The 22,215-nt window shown below is 44.9% G+C and overlaps 1 long non-coding RNA gene across 1 annotated transcript in view; it reads left to right on the top strand.

Annotated features, from left to right (window-relative positions):
* LOC129384035 (uncharacterized) overlaps nucleotides 1–22,215 on the top strand; it is a 29,994-nt gene that overhangs the window by 2,304 nt on the left and 5,475 nt on the right. The window lies entirely within an intron of this gene.

The raw sequence follows: 22,215 nt of genomic DNA, 5'->3' as shown, positions 1-22,215 counted from the left end.
GCGATCTAGTAAACCATCATAACGTGAACGTGCATACTACACGCACATTCTTTCAAAGTCAAAGACATGCTCTACGAAGATACTTAACATGCCAAGGGCTCCAGTAGAAGGCGGCTCACGATTTAAGTTGAATTACTTGTCGACTTGAAATAACGTTTCTGTGAAAGTGAGAGTTTGTGCACTTTGCGACAGTGACACTGTATTATTGTACTAGATGTTTTATTTATTTTACAAACTGAACGGGAGTGTACGTACAACACATTTCAGCTCTTTCTGTGACAAAATATTTAATGCGAACAGAGCGTACTGACAACTACGGAGCAATAAAATAATGCAATCACTGATGGACCACACAGGGCTGGTACTCTCCATATAGAAGGCCTTTTTGTATCATGTCCCTATGAAGTCGCTCAGACATTCATTATTTTTCTTCGTGAGGTAACTTTAGCAGTGACAACTGAAAAGCTTGATTATAAACATTTCTGTATTCTGTAATCGATTACATTAGGGTAAGAAGGAAAGTGGTGCAACAATTTGTTTGTACTTGTATACCACGCCTGAGACACGTTGAAAGATAACGCAAGACAAGGGTACCGCCAGTGAAAGAAGTAACGCCTGGTGACCATGGTCGGGTAATGTTTGAATAAGACTCAATTAGTCAATCAGAACTAACTATTAAGAACGTATCATTCATCCCTGTGCTGTAGGGGCTCAAGAGTACCGCGTGCACGTTGCCATTCGAGCATTGATTTCGGAGCTGCTGATACGCAGTGATGAAGCGACAAAAAAGTGAGCACATGAAGCTCACTTTCATATCACAATCGTGAATTACTTTTTCTTCTAATTTATTTGACAACCATTTGTTCGGCTTTGAAGAAAAAGAAGATGAAGCAAATTAATGTGACTTGCTTCGTTGCTCTACAATATCAAAAGATTATGCTTGGACACTGTCGAAAGATCTTGCCGTCTCTCATTGCAAAACTAACGAGCTGATGTCGCGCACATGAGAAACTGGGCCCGTATTCACAAAAAGCACTTACGCTAAGATTCTTCGTAAGAGCACATCGCAGCCAATCGGGGAGCTGGACGTATCCTAGGTGAAGAGCGCCGGCCAAAGTCGAAAAGAACTTACGAACGAAAAGTTTTGTCCATATGGTCCCTAGTCTTCATAAGTGGCGCCTAAATTGACGCCAGGATAGCGATAGTGACATACAAAATTTTCCATGCGTATTCTGGGAGTTCTATAAATAACATGTTTATGCACCGCACGCACAACAGTAGCAGGATTTGTTTACTTTTCACTAAGTGTTTTAAATAACGGGGGCCATAGCCTCTCAACTCTTCGCAGCAGTTATTTACCATTTTTATTTATTTGAACTAATTTACAAATTGAAATACAAGTGCTTGCTGACCCTGTACGGCCCCGCAGCCACCAGTGAATGGCAGTGACGCCATTCACAGAAATTCAGTTGGCAGTAATCTTAGTTTATAACGATGTATTGCAAATATGGTCAAACAGCCACTAAGTTAGAATCACCCAGGAATAAAATACATAACAATATAAAGTGTATGCAATTCACAAGCGAAACCTAGCACACCATTATAACTTCATTGCCAAACAAGAAAAACTATAACTCACGTCAATGGAATGCGTTATACAAGGGCAAAAACAAAAGAAAAGAGGTAGGCATTTGTGTAAACCTCTGAGCAAAATTACATGGACCAGGGACTGCGCGATCAGGCTGATTTCCTCCTCTAGCTGCGAGTGTAACTTGAAATTGTGGACTGCACTGCAACCTTGCCACTGTGAACTTTCCAGTACGCTCCTGAATCTCAGTTTATGAATGTTAATTGCGAAGAAATTCGGTTTTCTTTTTCGGCAATCCTGTTTTCCGTACACTTTTGCGCACGGGTGTACGCACCCATACTGATGGTCATGCACACGAAATCTATATTTCAGATAGTGTTTTTTTTTGACGGCCTGCTAACGGAACAAACAAAAGAAGAAAAAAGTGACAACGTTAAATACAGGAACCAGCGAAATAACGGCTCTCCCCCGAAGAAACTTGAAACTCCTTGCATTTAGCGACGAGGAGGACGCAAATGGCACGGCAGCGTCGGAGGTCTTCTCCCGCAATTCTCTCGCACGAGCAAAACGTTGTGGGCGAAACAAGGGTTCGCTATAATGGCGAACAAAAATGAAGGTCGGGCACAGACAAAAAAACAAAAATTAAATAGAAATTATTACAGTGAAGGGTTGGGGTAGGGTTGGCGGGGTAGGTGTAAGGAGGCGGATGCGTCTGTGTGGGGAGAACGGGCGGAAGGGTGTAGTGATGGCGGTGGTGAGTCGCCGCGCAAACGGAAGACGGAGTCAAATTCCTCTCGTCGCCTAGCAACACGCCTTCGCCATGGCAACGCAGAGCAAACAGAGCGAGTTTTCATCCTGCCTACACCCACCATCCACTCGCGAAGTATTTCCTTTTGTCCCCACGGATTCCCTAAGGAGCAACGCCTCCTCCCCACCTCCTCACAACGCTAGCTGTGGGCTCGCACGAGCGATGCGAGCGACTCGTAGCGGTAGAACACATGCACATTCCCGGAGAGCTTGGCGCGTTCCAGAAGAAGTAAACGACTACACGGTTGTGAGGGACTAGCAGGGGTCCGCGGAAAGGCGAAACCGCGCCTGAACCGAAAATTATAGAGGCACAGAAGGGGAGGCGAAAAAAAAAGGAGAAGTGGTAAGAACCAGTCCACCCGTGAAGAAATGAACGACTAAAGACGAAACGACGATGAAGAATAACTTGAGGAAAGAAAGAAACGTCTTCCTTTTTGAGTCTCAGCTTTTCGGTATCTTTCGTGTCCCATTTTTACCATTGTTCTTGCGTTTCCTTCTTCTGCTGACGGGTCGAATGCTTGAAATTTCCCTCTCGGTATCATTTCCTGACAACTTGCTCTTTACGTTGTAATTGGAAACTTTTTTTCTTCACCGTTAATTGCTCCTTCCTTTCTTTTGTATTCCTCGGTAACTCCCTAGTAGCGCATGCGTAGCAGCCTGCGCTTGGCATTACTGCGTCGACGTCGCTTGGCGAGGCTTTGTTAATGACGTTCTGCGGGAGACGCGAGCAGTTGCTCTTGCCGGAAGAAGAAGAAGGAGAAGGAGAAGGAAAGAACGACTTCTGATAAAACAGACGGCGCAAAATTTGTACAACACTGTGGAGATGCGCGAGATGCATTCTTTCAAGGAAATCATGGAAAACAATAGTCTATTTCCACCTCACTAAACTCTGCAGAGGCGAGTTTTAGCGTTGTACGGTTCTCAACAATCTATCCGCAAAGGGAAAAAGCGTGTTCTAGCTGCGCGGCGTTGGTGTGAGTAAGAAAGCACTGGGCTTGAAAAGGCGTCCTTCGCAGGTTGCGCTGGGCGTGCAGTAAGCATGTGACTGATTAATTGCAAAATCGAAGCATACCACAAGGTGCCACGAGACTTGTAGTGGGTCGTTCACTCCTAGAGGGAACACGTTAGTGGTATTCAGCTACCGATGAGAGCTTACGCTTTTCACAAGAGCCTGAAGGTTAATCATCCGTTGACAAATATCGCTGTCAAGCATTGTACTGGCAACTATCACCCGTAAAGTGGAAAATAATGTGACTTTACATTGGTCTGTACGTTAACGAATAATATATATGCAGACGGTCCTGTAAATGTGACTGCAAAAAGAGTGCCCCTATACAGGGACGTGCGTAACATTCGGAGAGCACGTCAATCACAGAGCAAAGAGCGTACGTTGCTAATTGTTAACAGAACACTTACTGCGCACGCAAACAAATTCGAGGATATAGCTGCTTCACTTTGCCGGTTGCTCCTGAGGGGGAGTTTAAAATGTCTGTGCCTTCGTTTGTTCATTGTACTGCTTTTAATCGTGAAATTTCGTAGGTTGATAGCTAAATATGCCGCAATAGGACGTCTCAGTGTCAAAATGGTATTTAAATTTATGCAATAGTTCAAGTTACTATTAGTTATATAGTAACTAACGAAGTTTATTATAGAATATAAAAATATTTATCCAGGTACTCAGCTTATGCATTCCTAAATAAATATGAGAGCAATAAGAGACATCCGCAAGTTAGGGAAGCACACATGCACACAACTGCAACTCTATTCGAAAGTCATTTACGAAAGAACTGGTCACAAATGATCGCAGATAATGTTAGTTGCCCTAAATGTTTGCAGCTATTACTTGAACCGTTCTGGCTGAAATATTGTGGTTAGGTTCGATCATATAGCAATGATTTGCTTCCACGGACAACTAGTATAGAAACGTTTTTGTTGTGTTTCTGTTAAGCATTCAACATTACTACAAAAAATGAACATGTTATCGTTGGAAATATGCATCACATCTATGTTAGGCGTTTAGCGGATAAAGAATAAATTGGGAGTACTGCTAGATTTCTAAAAAGCTTTCGATGGAAATAACCATAGGACACTATTAGAAAAATTGAAATGTTATTGTGCATGCGGAATTGTTTTAGATTTAATAAGAACTCCATAACCAACAGAAAGCAATGCGTATCAATAAATAGAAAATTATCTTCGTTTGCACTTACTAAGCAGGGTGTGCCTCAAGGTAGCATATTGGGACCACTTCTATTTATCATTTATATAAATGACATTATGAATATTGATAATTCGATTAACTACATCATTCATGCAGATGATACCAATTTATTCTTCTCAGGAACTAAGGAGGATGAATTCATAAATTTGGCAAATGAAATACACAGCAAAATATATAACTGGTCGGTAAAAATCTCTCCTTTTTTTTTTACTCCAAGAGAAAAGCGGTCCTTTAGAGCGAAATCCACGTCTTGTGATCTCAGTCAATGACCACAATGATCACACTCAATGGCACGAAAATAGAGCTTGCCGCTACAGCTAAGATTTTGAATGTTATCTTTCGTGAACTGACGTTATGGGACCACCACACCGATTATTTACAAAATAAAGTTAGTAAAGCGTTAGGTATGTTGCCGAGATGCCAGAGGCTACTGCCATACCGGAGAACCTTATTATTTATAAAGCACTATTTGCTGGTCACCTGCGCTATTGCACCCTCGTTTGGTCAACTAGTACTAAGAGAGAGTTAGGTAATTTAGTTTCACTTCAAAGGAATGCCTTCCGTGCTATTCCAGACTTGCCTTACAATGCACATAGGTGTGATATATTCCGGAAGTTTACAATTTTACCAGTAGACCATCTTTACGAGTATCAACTTACACGTTCTTCTAGATGTGAAATAATTAAGGGTACTGCTCATATCAGAAACATCGCAAACTTGCAACAGAATCCAGCTTTTCACTTAAATTCGTACAGTGAACACTGGGCAGCTCCCCGCCCACGCACTAATTACTGCTTTCTAACAACCTCCTACTGTCTTCCATGAATACTTAACAAATATAAAGTAAGTGATGAAAACATACGGCATATATCCAAGAACACATTACTGCAAATACTTTTGTGAGTGTTAATCTTTTTGTGTGTCACTTGGAAAGTGTTGAAAGTTTGAAAGTGGTGACATTTCTGCTCTCTCTGCCCTCTCTCTCTCTCTCTCTACATGTGTGTGTATATATATATATATATATATATATATATATATGTTGCCATGTTGCTGCCTGTTGTTCGCGGGGAGGTGGGACCATTCAAGCTAGCGTTATGCACCTTTTATCCTGCCATCCCCACCTCCTGTATACATCAGTGTAGTTATGTGGCGAAAATAAACTTGAATTCAATTAATTAAGCACACATACATGCTGTGAAGGATTCACACAAAAGGGATATATATTTGCGCAGACGAGCTCTCACGAAGCGAATGGCTAATGAGGGGCTAGTGAGTGTTCCCTATCTGTACTAACCGTTCGCCGTATCAAGCAAATTAAATGCAAGATTTGCGTTATCGCTGTGCTTTTCCCGTTAGCTGTGTACGCGCTCTTACAGGGTCCGCGGAGTGCCAGCTAAGAGAGTTCTTATATTTTTGCTACCGCAGTTGACCTAGGAGAAATTTTCCCGCTCATGTTGAACTAATTTTTATCTCGTAGACAATTATAAACAAACATGTGACGCTATCTTTGCTTGGACTTTCTTGAAACACCCCCTCCCCGCTCTTGAATCAAAGCTGAAAAAGAAGAGTTTTGATATGTGACTTCGCCGACATCGTGTAACTAGTAAGGGTAACTAGCAAAACAACAAAACAGAAGGGGGAAGGGAGGGGGGGGGGCAAAGAAGCAGTAAACAAGTATGTCAGCAAGGGAAACTGCGTTGACATAAAATGAGGCGGTGCTCGGTTCATTCTCTTATGAATACGAAACAACAGGCAGAGCGCCTGGGTTAAAAAGATAACTGAGAGAACGATCTTTGTTGAGAAAGTGCAGCGACTGAAGCAGAGTAAATTACCGGACGGCGAAGATTTCCCGACCTAGTCCTAGTAGTGTACCCTGCTTTGTCGGGAGAATTGGCAGATCTCCAAGCGTTATACACGCATCGGTCGCTTGTGTCCGTGCATACAAGCTTTTTTTTTAAGAACGAGCGCCTCTTAGAATCTAGAGTATACCACATGCTGTAGCGATTCTAAACAAAACTATAATATTTCAAACGTACGTCATTAGCGCGCAGAATGCTTTTGCAATTACGACCCTCAAGAAGCTGATACGGCGTTGACCAAGGATACTTCCTGCGCTGTCCCCTAAAACGCGTAGTATAGGGACATGCTCTTAGTACTAAGATCTACTCCTGGAAGATGCTCAGTTCCTGTACTCTTCAAAGCTAAACTGGTATTGCTTATTTTTTCGAGCGACTGTATGACACACAGAAACCATTTTGAAAGTTCGAAGGAATTGCCTCAACTGAATCTGGCTTTGCAAACGTAAGCCTACTGATTTCGTGGCAGTTAAGAGTACGCCGCAATTAGAATATTAAATGTGGAAGCTAACGAAATTCCTAACAAAGTCCTTTTATATATTGATGGTTAAATAAAAAGTTTCAGTGAATGCTTGCAACAAAATAAAAACAAGTGAAACAATGTTTTTAAGCAAAGTAATAAGGATAAGCAGAATCACTGATAGCTAATCTGTGAAAAGGATTCGAAGAGTAGAGACGTTGTAAGGCGCACATAACTGACACCGAGGGACTAACGTTTGTTTTCGAGAAAAACCCTAAGTATTAAACCAGAGGAGAGAAGTGTCAAACAGTTTTGCGGCACAAATGTAAGCAGTGTTCAACGTTTATGATGCGGGTTTTTCTCCGCACTGGCCCGTACGCTGTGGCATGTAGGTGAACATGTGCTTATTTTAAACACGATATCGCCGTCATCAATGGCGTAATGGAGCGAAGGAACATTTTGGTCACTTTCCAAACTTCAATCAAGATATTTACCACTAATTAGACATAAACGTAAAGGAAACGTATCTAATCTTTCAAAGGAACAGAAAGAACAACACTGTCGGATATAAATCAACTACAGGGCCAACGCCACGCATATATATATATATATATATATATATATATATATATATATATATATATATATATATATATATATATATATATATCCACTTTAATTTCCATTAATTTATTGTTTCTTTATTTCATTTATTAAGTACAAGTAATTTCCCCTATGTTGTCCTTGGTGTCAGTGTTTGTTGGCTTCTTATGATATGACTAATAAAAATCGGGCCCCTCGGTTAACCCCCTTTCTTCTCGTTTATATATGTATATACGGAGCCCTACACCGATGGCTAAAATTCATTCAGAGGTTCCATAAAATTGCTGTCGCAATAAAATTTGCCGACGCTTTCCTTTTGTGAGGTTTTCCGAATGGCCAGCTTGCTAGAGGGAAAAAATTGCCACGAAGCCAGATATCTCTGCTACGAAATTTTGCATTCATTTGCAGTGAACCAATGAAATACGCCTCGCTGTTCTTTCTATCTGGCGGTGCAGCATGTAATGCCAATCTTCAATGCGGCTATTTAAGGGTCTGAGACTACAGACTCGGCTCTTTGTGCGAGGCATCAAAATAATGCAGTATCGTGGATGCTGGATACATACTTGGTTCACTACACAACTACTACGGCGGCCAATATTCATACCAGTATCTGTGACCAGCATCAATAGCATAGTATTGGCATTTCGAATTCTACAGAATGACCAAGGATCTAACACGAAACCAACAGGTGCAGTTATCACTCTACTATTCTTGATTATCACACATTGAGCACACTGCAATTATAATTATGACTCTTCTTGTTACCCCCTCCCCCCCCCCCCCCCCTCACACACACGCACACACTTTCTCTCGTGTTCGCAATAACATCAGCAAGAACGAGAAGTCCGGGGGGTGAAAAGGAATAACTGGCATACGCCATCCTTCGCGAGATAAAAAAAGCCTGAAGACGAGAAACGCTTCAAGAACGCAGGCTGCATCAGGAGGAGAAAAAAGAAAGCACTGCAAAAATGCGCAATTAGAGACGGGGAGAAAACGAAGCGCGTTCGGCGGAGAAAGACGCAATACTCCAGAGGATAGGATAAAAAAAAAAGTATTGGATCGACAGCGGAGAACGGCAAAGGGGAGGCAAAGGCAAACCTCGATAAGCCGCGCATGCGCATTCGACGACGCTTCTGCCAGCTTCTACCTCTTAATTTTTATTTTCATTGCGATCAGGAGTGCCCAGGAAAAAAAAAAAAAGGAAGAAGAAGAAGGCCAGAGAGAATGTGAGGAGTGAAGCGAAGGGATGAATAAAGAAATGGCGTGGTCGAGGCGCCTGCAATAATAATAATCAAGAAAAAACTAAAGCATTCAAAGGCGAGACGCACTAAGCGTAAAATGCAGACGACGTAGAAATCGAGAGATAAAAGCACACGACGAAACAGGAGCAGACGACAGGAGCAAGAAGCGAAGTGGATGGTGGACGGGAAGAGAAAACAAAATGGCGACAGGAGAATTCCGGTCGGTACGTACGCTGCGTGTGCAGCGCGCGCGACGGCTATGCAGCGTTTTGAGGCACCATGCAACGGCGGCACTTTGGTTTGGTCTTTTCAACGGGGCGGCTCCTGCGTCCAACCGAGGAAACGAGGGGTGTGGTGTTTCTTCTTGGAGAACTACTTCTGCATCTTTCACTTACATTTCTTGTATTATCCGCCCGGCAATGGTCTTACCCCCTGCCCCGTCTGAGCCGTAATAACAATAATGAGATATATAAAGTGCCAAGACCGACAGGAGGGAACGGTACAAAAAGAAAAAAAAAGGGAACAGGATGATAACGAAAGAAAAATAAAAACTCTAAAGAGACCAGAATCGAACGGCAGGTTAGGGCTAGAAAAGAAAGAAAGACATAGGAAGAAGTACCGTAAGAACGGCGAAGGCGACCAGAGGCGCGGGGAGCAATCAGACTACGGACTTGAATACTAACGACGGATCCAATAATGAAAATAATAACAAGCCGCCTCGGTGCCGGGCTTTCCAAGCACGGCTGTAGCCCGTTTGCCGAAGGAAATCGCGTTGGTGGGCCAGAGCCGACGGCGTGCGTATGCGCAGCTTTTCGCGAAAACCTTCTCTCTCTTTTTTTTCCTCCTCTCCCTCTCTCTGTCTCGTTTAGTGCCTCGTTATTTGTTTCCTATAATCCTTCGAGACGAAAGCTTCGGTGCTACTAACTCCCCAATCTCATCCTCGTTCTCCTCCACACGTTTATTTGTTTTCTTTTTTCTTGTGTCTCTAACGCGCCCCCATCAACCCATTTCTTTAAGACGCGGCCCCCTCCTCCCCCTTTGGTTCTCAAAGTCGCTTCCTCCCTTTCTCATTCTCTGAAGAAACCAAAGTGAGGCTAAAGGGCTGCATCGGTTCGATACAGTTGGCGCTCGGTCCCTCAAGATCCAGCTCGTCCGCGATGAAGACGTACTGGTCAATGCGTTGGTCTCGGCACTGCTGTGAGAGTGGATGGAAAGCTGGATGTGAATTATCTCAAAGAAAGTGTCGTAGGCATACTGGTATCTACGTCGAGCAGCGGCCTTGATTTGATTCGATTGATTTGATGATATCGAAAACTTTTTCTAACGTTCGTTGGTGACTTCTCAGATGTGACGTGCGACTGTCTTATTTGGAGCAGTTGATTGCACTAAGTGTTTCATTGAAGACTTAGAAATGATGGAGTATTGATTTAAAAAAAGAACACGGTTATTTGCTTTCGGAAACACATTATTTGCTTCACCAAACGGCACAGGCTCGGCCCCCCGTTCTGCAGGCTGTCGATGTTTTGTTTCGTATCGCTGTTTTTATTTAACTGATGTTGAAAGGATTAGCTTAGCCTAGGACTAAGATAGTGACCTAGTCATTGGTAATCATGTTCTCCTTTTTTTTTCGCGATGACTGCTATATACAGTGGATGTGTGAATGAATTCCCGTGGTGGTTTAGCGGCTATGATGCTTCGCATCATAGCAGGGCATGTAATGCGCAGATTAGATAACCGTTGGACCATTAGGGTGACAGAATGGGTACCAAGATAGGGGAAGCGCAGTAGAAGACGGCAGAAGGCTAGATGGTGCGACGAAATTAGGAAATGTGCGGGAGCTAGTTGGAATCGGTTGGTACAGGACAGGGGTAATTGGAGATCGCAGAAAGAAGCCTTCGCCCAGCAGTGCACATAAAAGAGGATGATGATGATGATGCTTCTCAGTTGACCACACTGTAACGGGTTCGACTCTCGACGCTACTGGCTCCATTCCGATGAAAAAGGAATGCTACAAAAAGAGATTTTCATCTCGGGAGCTTTTGACGGCACTTTACGGAATCGAAGGTTGTCAAAATTATTCCAGAGCTCTCCATATCGGCATCTCTCGAAGCTCCGGCATTAAATTAGGTCGTAAAACTATCAAGCATTAAGGCTCTCGTAAAAGTGCTAATTCTATATGCGCAGTAAAATGACGACTTTTGCCCATGATGCCGTAAGAAAAGTCTAGCCGACATAGTAGAAAGGATGAAAAATTGTAACTGATTATTGCAGGATATTTGGAAGACGTTGGTGCCCGCTAACGAACTCCGGTTACTCAATTTCACACAGAACGAAAGCGTATACTAAACATGACAAAACAAAGCCGGCACGGAACAAGATAAATGTCACAGCGAGAAATTCAGTCTTGAATTCAGGTGCTCATTAATGGACTGAAAGCACCTGATAACAGTGGCCACAATAAAACACGATGGAAACGTAAAGTAAGCTTGGACAAAATGCAGGAAAAGCAACCAACAGAAGAGGTCACATAAGGCACGCTACAATGTAAAGTCAGCTGACATAGAAGATGCACTACACATGAGACAGCCCAAAGTCAGGTCACAGAAAGGCACATAAATTCTGGCGCAGATACCAACACAAAGAAAGTTTCAATAATTTCTAACAATATTACTTGAATATTTGAGAGCTGGTTGGTCGGTATTCCATCCCTTGGCAACTTCGAACGCGAACCACAAACAGCAATCGGAGAACGTCACTTGTCCCAGTGTACATATTTTTTTCTTCGCACTTCAGGTTTACTGATAATATAAGGACCCTAGCACTCGCCTTTGTAATGTATTAGTCGGCCATAGACCCAGGGTTTTTTTTACGACTGCTTGAGGACGGAACAGGAGTGTCCCGAGCATTTTGACCTTTCTTGACAAAGACTGGTCGATAAACCACTGAGGATGCTTTCATGTTCAACTGGTGACCCGTGAGCGGGTTAGCGGCTTCACGTAAAGACTTCGTAACCAGATAGTGGTGTTGGTGCGTGAAACATCGCCATTTAAATAATTCAATAGTGATAACAAATTGAGTCTGCGTATAACGTACGATCTGATGCGAAAATACTGCGATTTATTTGATGAGCATTTCCCCCTTGCTTCTTCGTATTCATTCTGGGTGCGACAATGCCCCGCCTAGCAGGCTCATTCTCTCGTTTTGATTAATTTTTTAATTACTCTTAGAATAATCAAGAATGCACTGGCATAATAACCAATACAAGAAACCTCCGACTGGCTCAGTTTCACTGGCACACATAGGGATTATAACAAGCGCAGGTCGATTATGACCCTGCCAGAGCAGGAGCTAATCGATACACATTTTTAAAATTTTGTATTTGTTGAGTTGAAACATATTCTTATCGTGCAGAATATCATACATTGCAACATATTGAGAAGTGGTAATAGGCACTCGTGCGCTGAGAGTAGTAAGGTGTCTCATATCGGAATGCCCTGTCTTTGAGGTGACCGGCAGCGATAATAAGAGGCCAAGGAGTCATGTTAGTATGCGCGAACTTCTTTGAGAAAAACAACAACATTTTGAAGTATTCTTTCTTGGAAAGTACACTTGTACAATTCTGGCACGGTTGAGCTGTTGCACAAGTGCAGTGCAGGTTAACATAAAACGCTTTAACTCTGTTTTATACCAAGAACACTATGATAAAGAAAATATGCGCATATAGGGGTGTATAAAAAAAGAACTTTGCCCTGTATGCGTAGTACTCCACTGCATGCCTTACGTGCCCTCCCCCCTCTTTTTTTTTTTTGCTATAAAGATAGCGCAGTGCTTTAGCAAACACAATATTGTTATCAAGGACAATATTATATATATATGCTAACTCGTGAAACCTTTTGTGCAAAAGAGAGCGTTAAAGTTAGAGCTGTCCTTTGTAAGACATATAGCTCAGCTAATCTACACGCGATCAATTACAAAACATGAAGGATGACAGGTTATATCAAATTTGAAACAAAATAAACCTGATGCATTAAATATTGCATACATAACTTTCCTGACGTGGCACATTTTGGTGGAAACATGCAGAAGAGTGAAAGCTTGACTTGAAGAAAAGGTTATAGTGAAAGAGAAGTAAGCTTCATGCTGGCCTTCTATTGGCTAGTCGGGCTGGCTATTTACGGAAACAGGTGTCATTCGATTCAGACATCCCGTTGAATGAACTGAATAGAGAATAGCTAAGCTAGTACAATCCTTCGAACGAAAGTAAGGAAGGTGCTGACATGCCAGTGTCTTTGTTTGCAAGGCGTATCCACTTGGAACGAATTCTGTGGACAGCACCAGTTCAGAGATATTAATTTTCGAACTGTCCGACGAAACGCAGTGGCGTTCCAGTTGCTTTGCCTTAAGAAGGTGCCATATTATGTATTGGAGCACAAAAGTAACTGGAACACGAATGCATTTCGACGGACACCTTGAAAACTAATGTCTCGAAAGTGGTGCTGTCCAGAGAATTCGTTTCAAGTGGATACGCCGTGCGAACTCAGCGGCTATAATTCGTACATTGAAATATGTGGCCTAAAGTAATTATTTGAAAAGTTAATTAGCGTAATTACGTTAATTATTCAATTGAACATTTTGATTTCTCGTAGAAGTAATGGCCGCCTCAACGAGCAATTCAGATCAACGCTTAGAAATGCGCTATCTGCCATAGGCAGTCGAGGTGCAGTTAAAAAAAGAAACACCGTATACACAAAGCACAGCTGCTGGTCTTCGATAAAGTTATAGTAACATTAATAATTCTATTTTCCTGAAAACGTTTCTTACGCGGAGGTAGGGAAAATTACTTATAACACCAATGCATTTTACTACATTTTCTGCGCAGCAATACGTAGAAATCCGTAGCGCTGCCATGATTTCTAATAAGCGCTACCTTGTAGTCGGACTGCCTTTGATTCCAGAACGGAAGCGTAGACATATAATTCTAGAAGGCAATTACTGATTCTTAATTCTTAAATAATTGTATAGCAGATCCAAATGCACCGCACAGACAAATGTAACTCTGAAAGCTGTTTAACCGCTTGTGCGGTTAAAGGGGGGCACAGAAGCACATGAAGTGTACGAATCACGCATAGTATTACAGTGCACGAAACTGAAGTTCCAGCAGCTGCATTCCACGTACTGACCGGAGTTGTTGATCATCCTAAACCTGCCGTGGTAGCTTAGTGGCTACGTCGTTGCACTACTGAACGCGAGGTCGTGGGTTCGATCGCCGGTCTTGGCGGCCGCATTCCAATGTAGCCGGAATGCAAAAAAAAAAAAAAAACCACTCATGCACCGTGAATTAGGGTGCGCGTTAAAGAAGCCCTATAGGTTGTCAAAATTACTGAGCCCCTTCGCGAAGGCGTGCCTCATGCTAAGATCGCGGTTCTCGCACGTAAAAGTCCGGAAGCTGAATAAATTAAATTGATCGCACAAAATTAACCTTCATCCACCAGAGGACGAAGATATAAAGGCGGCTAGATTATCGAAGAGCGTGGCTGGAATAGAAATGGCCGAAATGGGTGCACCAGAAAGACTACGCTTGGGGTGCAGCCTTAATTACAATTTTAACTAGCGTTTACTGTCGAAGCGCGAAGGTCTGTTTCGCTCATGGAGTGGTAGTTTGTGTAATGCAGCTCTGGCTATACAGCGCGCTACCTTGTTTCGCAGGACTACAGGCAATAGATGTTAAGGTCAAAGGGCACTATCCATAAAGAAGAAACTAAGTTTATACGCTGTACGGCCGAATTCAATTCGGCGGACGAAAATAAACACACCGCTGGATAGGCTGCAGTTATTAACATTTGGCACCTTCTTTGAATATCAAAGTGCTCTCGCACGTGGATAGTCTAATTCTCTCGCAAACGCCGATAGAACGAGTCAGCCAAACAAGGCGTACAGAGCGGCCGATATTACAAGCTCTCAGGGAAGGCTCTTCTAAAGGTCAGGAGGGCGTATCTCTGAGTGTCTGGCGCGAAGAACGTGCCTTTGAGGCGGCCTGAGCCGCCGGGTTTTTATGGTAATTCTGGATTTACGATCTCTCTGGCACAGAGCACGTGTAAGGAACGACGAAGCCGAACGCGTGGCAGTGGTAGGCTCGGAAATCAACAGGCCGCTGTACGTATAGATATCCGGCTCGCTGTCCAGAAAGAAGATGTGAGAAACGTGTGCAGGGCTCGGGAAATCCTTGCACAAAGGCGCACGCTCTGGCGTCGAAAGGCACATTGGCCATTTGGCTAAGAGGGCCACGCATGTCTAACAAGATTGGTGCGATCAAAAAAGTTGTAGCAGGGAAACATTGACGGCCGCCTGTGGCGCTAGCACACAAAGGCAAGGCTTCCTTTCGAAGGATATGCGCTTGCAAAACGTGCTATTCAAATACGGTGATACGGGACCGTGGAAGATGGAACGAATTTTACGCAAACTGGATCAATGGGAGACGTTCCCGGTGCAAGTCGATAGATTCATTGATATGTATGTATATACAGGGCGGCTAAACTTGGCTAAATTTAGCCGGAGTTTAGAAATATGCGAATGCCACGTAGCTGGACAGAACCAAGGTAATGTTCTTTGTCATCGCTTGGAGATGCTCAAGCTATATATTTTTTCATTTCGCCTAATTAGGTAATTAGTTCGAATTAATTAACCAACTTCTAAAATATTATCATTGGATGAAAGGTGTCAATCAGAGAATGGTAGAGCGTCATGAAAAACTCCCGATACAGGTTTCTATTGCTCAATGCGTGCTTCCTAGAAGCGTTTTTCCGAGCATGAAAGAAGGACGCGTATACAGGCAAAGTGCCTGGAGTGGCCAGTCGCTAGGGAGCTTTGTGTGCATTTGCGGACTTCTTTCAAAGAAGTACAGCGCATGCATGTCTGGAAGCCCATGAACGCCCATTGATTTAATAAACATGTATTTATTGATTCGTGGGACGCCACCTAATTCGTTAATTTCTTAGATGTTTTTTTCGTGAAGCTTGCGGACTGTGGACGTGTAAAAGAAAGAAATAGAGGCGTAGATATCATTCATGGAATTCACAAAAAGAAAAAAATTGCAGTACCTTGTGATAATGCGATAAAGAAAATTGCCAGTCACTGTGGCGCACACCAAAGAGGTTGAAGGCGAGAACCTGCTCGCTCAAGAGACCTTCATTAGATTATTTGACATTCTCATTCGAATGCGGTGTTACTTCTTATTACTTGTTTTCTCCCATCAAAGGTCGTGGGTTCGAGTGCCTTAGTTGACGCTACCTTAATTAACTGTACCGTAATTAATTTCCCTAATTAACACCAGACGCCGCGGGTTCGACTTCCACATAAGTTCGAGGGTTCGACTCCCACCGAAGGCCGTGGGTTCGAGTCCCTGAATTACTTCTGTCTTAGCTCGCCTTCTTTTTTGGGGAAGGGGGGGGGGGGGGCATGATGACCGGTATCAGAGCCAGCTTGGAAGAAGACGACGGCGAACGCGGGAGCAGTGACACGAGCGCGTGCCTGCGCGAGGTGAGCTCACGTGACTTTCTGTGTAATGAATGAATGAATGAATGAATGAATGAATGAATGAATGAATGAATGAATGAAAAACTTTATTTTTACAAAGGAGGTATCCCTGCGAAGGTGGCGCCCTCAGTCCAGGGCTACTCTGGCCTCTGCCATCTTGCTAGCTCTAGCTCTGTCGATCCGCTTGAGCTGTCCTTCAGGCTTCGGGCAGGACAGCGCAGCCTCCCAATGCTCCGGTGTTGGTGTTTTGTGTACTGGCGCTACCTTTGGTTTCTGGCAGGCCCATGTAACGTGGTAAAGCGTTGCGTGTTCCCCGGGTAGGGGGCATTTATTGTCATATGTTGCCGGATAGATTTTGCTGACTAGACTCAGGTTGGGGTATCATGAAGTGGCTCATACCCCCGCGGTTACAGACCGTCAAGGGTATGTGCCACTTCAGGCTTTCGCATAAAAATAATATGTATAATACATACACAACGGCATGCGCGCGATAAGTGCGGAAACTTGCAGTTCTTAGCTGTGTGAATCCATAACCCTGTATCTCGCTGCTACCAACTGCTCGAATGTTTTGTCTATCAGTTGGTCTCTACAGCAGCGGGTGCCAAAAGAAATGCACACTGTGGGTAGCCCACTGGGCCACGCTGTTTCATGCTGTGTCGATAACAGGTACTCAGTTCAATAATTACCGTGCAACGAAAACCGCGGCACAAGTCTGACAGGCTGCATGGTCCGTTAAGAATATTACGAGAATCTCTTTCACTGCAAGCAACAAGCGCATGAAGTTAAGAAAATGAGATAAGTAGTTACAGTGCCTTGTTGAGCCTGTATGTATATATTTTATGTTTATTTGTTCAGTCCTTTCTGTTTTATACGTATGCATGACTAATTATTACCGTTTTAAAGCTTCATTATACAATTTAATACAAAGCTACAGTATTTGCTGCCCTACAAAGATAAAAGTGGTAAATTTTGTTGCACAAGCAAAAAAAGAAAGAAAGAAGAAAAGAGAGGAGGGATTTTCCCTCCTTAATAATTTGCATGATTACAGTAGGCCAATTAGGTTCTTTCTATGGACATCACCGATAAATTGCCATTCAACAGTGCTTTCTTCGGAGTGAAAGGAACCTTTGAACTTGGAAGATCTATAGCCTCGTTCCAGGTTAACATCTCCAGAATATCAATGGTTGTTTCTCTCTCTATAGCCTCGTTGCGAGTGCTTCATCACCCGCGCTAGTACAAACAATGGCAGTGCCAATAGGTATGCGTAGTTGTGTATAGGATTCATCTTATGTAATTTCTCAGGCAATTAAGCATAAATTGTGATACTGAGCAAACCACCAAGGCACTGCTGACCTAGCAAGAGAATTAAAAAAAAAGTCTTCGGAATATTTGCGCGAACCCATGTGCCTGCCTTTATTATTCTTCGTTGAGTGGCTACGGGTGTCTAAGATACGGTTCCGTATTCTCACATCCATCACTATGCATATAACAATACCCAAATATTCAGAAGCCTTACGTGTATAAATTTCTGGAGCAAAAATTAGATGAGTTGAATTTTTTTTTTTGGGGGGGGGGGGGGGGGTGCGGGATCACTGGCAATTCATAACGGTTATTTTACGCGAACGCTTCGTTCGAAATTTGTAAGCAGGCAGGAAAGCTTCCTATACAATTTTACATGTTATCCCGCATCCCATATACAGATCTGCTTCTAACCATTTCACAATATATACAAATAAGAAAAACAAACGACATTAAACATAAGTTTTGGCGCTTTCGCGGCGATCACGTTTTATCAATTTACTTCGCCTCTTTTGGTATCATCAATAACGTATTAGACAAATATTATCTGTTTCTTAAGTTAGTCACGTTACCTCCTGAACCTATGCTGCACACAGGAGCACGTAAGATACTGTGAATGAATAAACGAACAAATCATGCAGCCCTGTACGAAGGGTTGTAATTAGGCGCACGATGTGAAGCAGGCCAAACATGGCCGACAATCGAACGAGAGTGTGTTTAGAGTCAGCGTCCAGCTAGAATGAAGGATGGGATGAAAGGGAAGAGAAAGGGAAGCAAGGAAAGCGTGCTCAGCAGGGTTTGTAAAAGAAAGAAGGACGCTGACGAACTTGGGTGAGAGAGAGAGGTGGGGGGTGGGGGCGAACCAGTAATGGCATCGACTAACGGCTGTGCCTGCCACCAGCAGGCCGAGAGGCGACCGAGTCGCCGGCACTGCTTCTTCTTTTTTTCTTTCTTTTACCCGGTGCGCATGCGTCAAGACGCGTAGAAGGAAGGAGACGCAAGGAGAGAGAGAAGAGAGGGAGGGGGGCTCGGAAGGAGGCCGACGAGGGAGGGGGGAATCAGGTTTAGTGGCGAGAAAATGCGAGAAAAGCGCCTCCTTTCCTCGTTCTGGCATGCACGGGAAGAAGACGACAGGCCGAGAACGACAGCATTCTTTGCCTCCTCGGCGCAAGTGCTGCTTTTCCTTCTTCTTCAACCCGAGCGTTTGTCCTTGCGAAGACCAGCTCTCCATCTCCTTCCATCTGCGTCTTCTTCTTCTGCGTCGCCGTCTCTTCGCCGACAAAGGTACACACACATGCAAAGCGCCTCCTGGATCGTAAGACAAAACGTACATCAAACATCCCGCGCGACGCGGACGTGCATGGGAGCGTGCGTGTGTGCGTGCACGCACACACACACTAGGGCATACAGGCGGAATGCGCAGAGACGGCGAAAACAAACACAACCGCCTGGCAGAAAACGTAGTGGGAGAAGCAAAGAGCCCACCCGCTCGCTCGCTTCGAAGTCAATACGGGCGCCGGCAAGACAAAACTGCAAGAAACTGAAGGAGGTTGGGGGAGGGGGGGAGAAAGGGACGAGAAAAAGAAGGGGGAAGAAGGGTGAGGCCTCTTCCTCCTCGCTAAAAAACAAATATTCGCGTTCTCGGGGACCCGCGGCAGAGCGAAGGCTGGAAAGAAAAGAAGGCAGCGCGCTAAGAAGAATCCGAGGACCGAATTCCGGCCGGCACGCAGCACGGGAGAAGCCGCGAGCGCGCGTTCTATAGCAACACCGAGCGCTCGAACGGCACGAGCAACCTAAAAAGGTATATATGCCAAGCGCGTGCGCAAACTGGACCACGAAGAGAAGGCAGCCGGGGACAAGGAGAGGGAAGGCGTGTGGGCGAAGGGATGGACGGAGGCGACCGGCAACTAGCGCCGGCAAGCAGCAGAAGCGCCATCTTGTACATTTTTTTTACTCGCAGCCTGCTCACTCGAGGCACGCTGGTGCAGCAGCGATGCTTTGTTCTTCGTGGCCCTTTTAATTCCTCCGAAGTCCTGCAGGTTTCGTTAGCTTTGCTTTTATTTATGCGCATGCAACTTCCCTCCCCCCCTTATACCCCAACCCCGAAAAGCGGCTCGAGGAACGCGCGCCGCGCAATTCCTTCTTCCTCTTCCTCCCCAATTCTCTCTTCCATTTCTTCCCTCCTTCCCTTTTGCCGACGTCTTCGTCGCGTCGTCCGGGTAGTTGCCAGCGTCAGTGCCAGCGCCTTTTTTTCTTTCTGGTCCTCCTTCGAGGCTGCTTTATTTCGCTGCCCTTCTTCCTAGTTGCACGGCATTTCCCCTTTCTCGTTTTTTCTTCGCTTCCCCACATCTCCCTACCCACGAGCAACTCCCCCGCTCGGTAATAACAAAAAGAAGGGGGGAAAGTCGGGAGCGTGCACCTAAACCCGGGCGCCATTCGCCGCGCAGCGTTGCAATCTTTCCCCCCACCACCGCCGCCCGCGCGACGCCGCTTCCCTTTTATTTTGGGGCGTCTTTCTTCCCTTTTGGGGAAGCGCGCGCCGCGCCGCCATTGGTCGCCCGGGCAACCCGACCCGGGACGCCATTGGGGAAGGAGGCGCGCGTCAACGCCGCGAAGGGAGGGCGAAAAACAACAAGCTCCGCCCACAAATCTCCCCACTGCAACCCCCCTCCCTTACCCCTGCCTCCCTTCACTCACGCATAGCCCCCCTTTCCTGACTTCCCCTTCTTCCCCGATTCTCCGCAAAAGCGTGCCTTGTTTGTTGTTGCTTTGTTTTTGCACTTTGTTGCACGCGCGCACCGGCGCGCCACCGTCGTCTCCATCTAGCAACTCCACCTTACCTCCCCAATTTTTCTTTCCTTTCTCTCCCGTGTCTCGTTCCTTCCTTAACGCCCGTTGTTTCTTTTTCGCTTACGATCCATCTCTTGCGGCGGACGGCACTCGTTCCTTCTTCTCCCCGACACCCTTTCTCTCCCTATTACCGACTCGCCCCCTAAACATCTTTCTTCTCGCTGTTCGAGGCGCCGCCGTCTTATGCTAAAAACCTCTTCCTTTTTTTTTCCTTTTACGCTGCCCTCCCTTGTACACGCACGCGTGCGCGCGTGCGTCTTGCGCGCACCGCACCTCGGCCCGGGGCTAGCCTCGAGCCATTATCATTGTGCCGGTGACGAGCCGAGGGAGATAAAAAAAATAAACGCGAAGGAAAGATGGCGGAAATAAAGGATAGTGGGGAAGAGGTAGAAAAAAAAAACTGAAGGTGAGATGGAGCGTGCAGGAGGCTGGACACGAAGCGGCGCCATGGCGTGCTGTCAACGGGCGCACGCAGGCGTCGAGGGCGCGCCGTTTGGAAAGGCATTTTTAAAGAATTCTTTGTTCCTTCCTTCCCTAATCTCAACGTAGCGCCTCGCTGCCGTTCATACTCAGCTCTGTCTACAATATTTGTCTTTCTTTTCTTATTTTTCTTTTTTTTTTTGCCGCGTGCCAAGCCACGCTTGAATATAGTTTTCTGGGCGCAGAATTACGAGCAATATAATGATTGCCACAGTGAAGACCAAAGAGAGGGACACAAAGGGCACAAGAAAGAAGGCGGGCTGTTAGCCAGATAGTAGCACATTTGGCTACGCGCTACGCGAAGGCTGGTAGAACTATATGAGGAGAGACAGTCGACCCCTTTCTGTGTAGACACCAATTTAATGGCTGGCGCAACCTCATGGGTTCTACTCGGCTTAACTAAATTTCCTCCTAGCTCCCCAGGCGTGCTGCAAAAGCGGCTCACCTGCACGGTCATAGACAAAAAAAATGTGTGATTGCACTACAGACGTTTTTAATACTATTTTGCTGCCTATAACCCATCAGTGACAAACGTTCGGAAGCGTTCTCTGATGTGGATTTCGACTTCATCAAAATCCCACCAGACAGACACCTGTGACTAGATAATTTCTACACAGACTGAAGAGTGTATAAGCAGCGTTTCGAATATACATAAGAGCTGGATAAGCTTTCGGTTTCGGGTAGGCTATCTCGCTGCAATCGTTGACATTACGTTACGATCGGATCTCTGGGAACCCGCCTGTTCCAACCTCAGCAGAAAGAATTCCTATCGCTACAAGCCGACGTTCTGCCTTTATTCTGCCGCACAACCTGCATCGAACCACGCGAAATGCACGTTGAGTAGCTTACGTGATCGATGGAAGATCCTAAAGGGAAGCAGGATCTACGAGACGCCTCAGTGCAGGATTCCAAATCAATTTCTGCGACTTGGGGTCATTTGACACATCCCACAGAGCTCAGTACCCAAACGTCTTTGCATTACACCCACATCGGGACAGTTCCTTGCGGCCAGTGCACGAACCCGCGACCTCGTGCTTCGCGGAAAAATGCCATAGCCACGTCGGTGTGTCGCTGAACAAATAGCCAGTTGGCTATGCCAGTGGTATAGTGTGGGAGGCTAAGAGAAAGCAAGTGCACACATACGTCCGATGGTGGCACAAACTTCGGATGATGACATTATTAAATTTGAGTTCATTACTAGGGCTTCATTCTCTCAGCACGCTATTAGTGGGCCTTTGTAAGAGACATTTCTGTCCCACAGCAATCTTAAATAGGCT

This window comes from Dermacentor andersoni, chromosome 9 (genome assembly GCF_023375885.2).
Source record: "Dermacentor andersoni chromosome 9, qqDerAnde1_hic_scaffold, whole genome shotgun sequence".
In the NCBI taxonomy this organism is placed as follows: domain Eukaryota; kingdom Metazoa; phylum Arthropoda; class Arachnida; order Ixodida; family Ixodidae; genus Dermacentor; species Dermacentor andersoni.
Note: the sequence above shows the minus strand (reverse complement) of the source record. Positions and strands in the feature narration are given on the sequence as shown.